The sequence below is a fragment of the Lissotriton helveticus genome, chromosome 7 (assembly GCF_964261635.1).
Source record: "Lissotriton helveticus chromosome 7, aLisHel1.1, whole genome shotgun sequence".
Lineage (NCBI taxonomy): Eukaryota > Metazoa > Chordata > Amphibia > Caudata > Salamandridae > Lissotriton > Lissotriton helveticus.
Window position 1 is genome coordinate 1,937,010,764 of NC_136068.1, and position 6,000 is coordinate 1,937,016,763.

Consider the following 6,000-nt stretch of genomic DNA (forward strand, 5'->3'; position numbering starts at 1 on the left):
TGCGGCTAGGCTTCTTTTATTTGCTTACCGTAATTGTTATATGAACCTCCTTTTACTCCTCGATATCTTCAAAGAACTGAATTGCTAATTTGCGGACATGCGCCTACTCCTTGCTGCTCTCTGTGGTTTCTTGGGGAATACGCCACTACAACTAGAGAATATCACATATGTAAACTCCACTTGTGAACAATCTTACTTGAAAAATGCAGGTACTCTCCGTACTCCTCCTCCGCTAACCAGGATTTAAATTCGGTAGCGCGATATAGTTTATTTCCCAGTGCTAAACATCTCGACGCTTACATCAGTAGATCCTTCTCTGCTACGGAACTCGGTAAAGTACACCACAGAAACGGCTGGACACCTGGTTCCAGAAAATTGCGATCATACGCTAGAGCACTAACCTGCTGCTCAGACTCTGGATTCCTGGCGGCCATCTTAGAACCAATAGATTGCGAAATGTCTTGTTCTGTCTAAGCACAGTTCTTCTTTTTAATCCTGACCTGTGAATATTAGCACTCACCAAGAGCCTTATAACCTGGTGAGGTCTGGCAATCCTGACAGTCAAGCGCACTTGCTGTTTGAATTTGCAACATTTGCGTGCTGAACTTGTGACCTGTGTGTTCAGTTGAGTGTTCCATGATCTGTTACTATGGAAACATGCATTAAGCAGAATGGGGGGTAGGGTTGGAAGTTATGTGTAGCATTAAAATGTGCATTTCTTATAAATATTACAGTATTATGTAATTGCAGTGTGATTTCCCAAGTCACTGGTATAGTTAGAAGTAGTGTGTTATGAAAAAAATAGTAAAATTATTTGTATTATGCTTTTGAAATCTCGTCAGGATCCGCTGTTCCATCGCTTACAGTGCACGGACCAGGCACGACTCCAGAAAATTACAGAAGCAATTTTGGTTCAGTTAGAGGTCAGTGGGCAAAGGTTGATATGTGTAACCAATAGAAATGTGTCTTAGAATTTGAATTAATCTGGGAAGCAATGTGATTTGATATTTACATGTATATGTGTGTACAATGAGAGGGAAACTTTGCCATTTTTGGGTTTTGCTAAGAGCAATGCACTGTATTCATTGTGTGCATAAGAAAATCTTGTGTGTAATTCAGATACTTTATAATCTATAAGTCAATTTGAAAGGTGAGTTATTAATTTGTGAGGTATACTATGTGGTGCCTTTGTTTATAAACATAAAATAAAATTCATAACGTTTGAAGTTATTTTGTAATTAAAAAATATTTATTGCAGTTTTTTGTAATGTGTTTAAATGTTGTTTAATATACACTTTGCGTAGTATTATGTGTGTTTTGGAATAGGGATTGCACTGTGGGATTACCACTGATTGTGGTAATGTGTGGATATGTAAATTAGTATTATAGTGTAGAATTTCAGGTGTTGATTTCAAATTTGAAATGTATATGTCGAGTTAAGGTATTAGTGATGAGACTAGTTTTTAAAGTCTCTAAAGAGGTATAGTTAAAATATGCAACATAATTTTTGGTGTTTGGTTTCAATTTGAAGGTTGTTTTGTGAATGTATGTGATGTAGATAGTGTTCTGTCGAGAGATACTTATTTATGTTTTTCAGTGATATGGTAAGACTTATAGTAGAATATGTGAATGGTTTCTGCTTTTTATTTGGCTACGTGTAATATTAAAAGTAGTTTAGAAAGGTAATGTAGCAGTACAGATTTATGCAGTAGTTTTATCCTATAAAGAGTTTGCTTGCTGAGCAGGTATTGCCCTATTAGTACTGAGATACTCCTACAATTAACCATCGAGCACCATACACTTATTCATTCAGTATAGTAATACCTAAGTATTTATAAATTCTCAATGCACTGTGTTTGGTGCACAGTAATTATTCCAGTTACTGCGTGTGTACTTATAGAATGCCTTGGCTAGTAATAGTACTACGGGTACTCATGCTTATCTGGAATCACACTGTGAGTCTGTGTCCACTCCTACAATCATCCTGACAGAAGGATGTCCTTGTCTAATCACTCTGCTGAAACATAAGCACTTAATAAACTCACCTTGCTGTCAACTACTAGCACTCGAGGTACCCAGTTACTGTCTATGTACTTGCACAATGACTCAGGCATTGAGACAAGCACTGGTACAATTAAATGTGCACAATGTATGTGGTGCCCTAAGCCCCTGCAGACTACTGAGTCAGTTCTGCAAAAATCCAGGCAATATTCATGCTTGTCTTGAATCACACTGTGGGTCTGTGTCCACTCCTAGAAGAAATACAAAAGAAGATCAGCATTTTATAACAAGAAGAAACAAATTAAAACTATTGTTGAGAAGGCTTTTGAATTAAAAAGTAAAATATTCATTTTAGTTTTAAATAGATTTCGATCACTAGATAAGCCACTACATTTTATGAAGGCCAAAAGTAAGAAGAAGAGACTAATTAACAGAAGTAACTTTTGTGATTTTTTTTGGGTGAAAGGAAACACAGTTCAGGTTGAGAGCATTTCTTTAATGAAGAGAGTTATTTTCAAACCAATACATTATTGCTTGCAGTTACTTGCAGTTGATACTAGTTGGCGAGCTTATGAGGTTAGAAATGATTGTCCAATTGAGAAAGATAAGATGGTTCCCAGAAATGTAGAAGAAGTGATAGCTGATGAAGTTCTAGGGAGATGTCCTAAAGACCCAGTGTATACTTGGGATTGTAGTAGTGTTTGTAGTATCCAAGAGGAATCTATAGATTTTTTACGTAGTTTGTTACGAGCTTATAGTAAAAAAAAAGTGTTAAACAAAAGATTAAGATGTTGCAAGGGCTAGATCCTTGCAGAGTGAGAAAAATACTGGTTTGCAAGGTCATTCTTAGGCTTGATTTTCTAGAAAAATATGTCAAAGTGTTTTTTATCATTTCAGAATGTTAGCAGTACATCATTCTCAAATGTGGAAGTTAGTGAGAAGATTGTCTTAAGCAAAAAGTCCAGCAATAATTTTAAATGAGTTAAACAGTGCTCTTTTGCGTGGGTCAGAATCAGATGTAAAAAAGTTTTTTGATGAAATAGAGTTTTGTTACTTTGCTCCTGAAAAAGAGAGTAGAGAAAGCGAGACATTAATAGCAGTAGAATGTGATGAAAATGTGGAACATACTACTACAGAACAGTTTGAAGAATAAATTACACAGTTTAAGGTGATTTCATGTTAAAGAACAAATTATTCTTGTATTTGTTGCTGACGAACTCACTATAGAAATCAGATTAGGATTGTTGATCTACATTTAAAAAGTGAAAGAGAAAATAATGATAAGTGGAAGGAATTTGCAACTTATTTGTTGGTAGAGGATTGCTAGAGCTGTCCATAATAATCTGGAGTTGGTAACTATTCCTCCAGAACTGATAGATTTAAACACCTATGAGTCTATTCTGATTCCAATCCAATCCAATCCAAAAATTCTTTATTTCGGCCATTTGAGACCATAAAAGATTCATTTAAAAATTTAAAATAGATAAAACATACAGTAAAAACTAGGCAAGGTACAGCATACATCAGAGTCAATGTCTTAACACTCTGGCACGAAACAAAAATGGTTAACTACAGATCATCTATATTTCATTGTACATATGCGTAAGCATAAAGTTAACCTTTTAGTATTTTCCCCCTTATCTGCCACATAGCCATTAGGTACTTTGCAACTGCGAACACTATATAATGCAGAGTACTTGTCTTTAAAATTCTGAGTGAGTGCAAGTAGTTTCTAATGCCCAAATTCCTACACAATGGTAATAACCAATACTTCCTTGGTCTTGTGTAGGCTGGGCAGAAAAATAACACGTGTGGTTCGTCCTCCTCATTCGCACAACACCCAGGACAAATGTTATCATTCAGCATTGACCATTTGCTTGGGAAAGTTTTAAGGGGCAAAGTGCCCAGCCTCCATTGTATGAACAATTTCCTTGCCTCAATAGAGTAAATTATGTCAATAAAACCTTCAAAATGAAAAGAATTTTTGGTGTCCAAAAATTGATCAGTTAGGGTGCCAGCTCTGGATGCACACACAAGCGAGGCTAGACTTTTATCCTTATAGATCTTAACAAGCCGTTTGCGTGCCACCCTGAGAGAGCTTCTTTCAGGATCCTCCCACAACTCAGGCAGTCCCAGACGGTAAAATTCTCGTTTGACATAAGCCAACCAAGGAATTCTGTCAGATTGATTAAGGTTCAGGACATGCCTCAGATCTTGCCTGTAATGGGAAAGTTCGCCAGTTGACCAGAGCCTATGCCAGAAACTCAGTGGTTTTAATGCCAATTCCTCCCCTATTGAGGGGAGCCCCAGGTCTAGTCTCAACGGTAGCAATGGTGTGCTTTGGGGAAGGGCCAGCAGGCGTCTGAGGAAGTTGTTTTCTACCTTAACAAGCTCTGTCCCAGCTTTATGGTCCCACAGCTCACCGCCATAGTATGAGGCTGCTCTGGCTTGTGTTTTGTACATTTCCAAAGCTGGGCTGATAGGTCTAAAGGTTGATGAGTTTGTAACCTTCAGAATAGCCCCGGCCATCAGGGATAACTTTAAGCGGGATCTCACTATCTGTGGACCCCATGATAGATTTTCGTGTAAAGTTACACCCAGATACTGAAAGGTTCTGACCCTTTCAAGCCTCTCAGATCCCAGGGTTGGATTCGGCCTGGTTGTTGTGGAGGGGTTGAATACCATGAATTTGTTTTTTTCTGAGTTGATCTCCAGACCATGGGTCCTGCAGAAATCCCCAAACCCATCCAGTATTCGTTGGATCCCCATCGCGGATTTGGAAAGCTGGAGGGTATCATCGGCAAACATAATAGCCGGAACCCTCCTGCCTGCCAACCTAGGTGCATCATTGTCCCTGATGTTGTCAAGATGGGAAATTACGCTGTTAACAAAGAGGCAAAACAGGGTCGGCGCAAGAACGCAACCCTGTCTTACCCTCCTGAGAACTGGGAACCTAGAGGACAAGACACCATCCCTCCCACACCTAACCTGGGCAAAGTTGCCATCGTGGAGCCTGATTAGAGCCTGTAGCAATTGTGACGGCACACCCAAGTCCTTTAGGACCACCCAGAGCTACTTACGGGGCACCAAATCAAAGGCGGACCTCAGGTCCACAAACACCATGTACAGGCTCCCCCCCTCGATCCCCACTGTTTTCCAGTAGAGAAGGACGAGGCAGAAAATCTGATCCATGGTGGACGTGTTGTTCCTGAAGCCCGCCTGGAGGGGGCTGTGGATCGCATTGTCCTCCATCCAGTCAAGGAGATGGTCCAGGATGAGGCGAGCAAAAAGCTTTTGGGGTACATCTATGAGACTGATCGGGCGGTAGTTGGCTGGGAGCAGAGGAGAGCCCTTTTTTAAAATCGGTACCATCTCTGCCCCCAGCCAAGTACAGGGGATCTCCATCCCTCCCAGGATAGAATTGAATATAATTAAAAAGTACGGGCCCCAAATCTCTGAGTGATGTCGAAGCAGATCACCAGGGATTTTGTCGAGACCGGGGGCCTTTCCAGGCACCAGTCTCTCCATTGCATTCAATACTTCCCCCAGAGTAAATTCTAGTTTATCTACGGGCTCAAGTGGGGTGTCATTCTGATTCAATGTGTGCACCCATTTCAGGCTATTGTTTGTATGGAGCCTAAAACAGGAGCCTAAAACGTGTAAATTGCCTCCTATAGATTTGCAGAGGATTAAAGGGAAGAGTTGTATATTTACCCCAAGATTTAAAGAAAAATATTGAAACTATTGGTGTAGAGAATGTAGAAAGTGAACCACTAGTTATTCTTGTTAATGGTGTTCCTACTAAGGGCTAGATGTAGGTAATAAGGAAATACCGATTCCTAAATCAGGGTTCAGGGCGGCCTTTAGCACAGAGACAGCTTTGGTGGAGGTGACGGAGGCCATTCGAGAGTGCCTGGATGGTAGCGGCAGAGCGGTCCTGATTCTTTTAGACCTTTCTGCCGCGTTCGATACCGTCCCCCATAATCTCCTCCTTGCTAG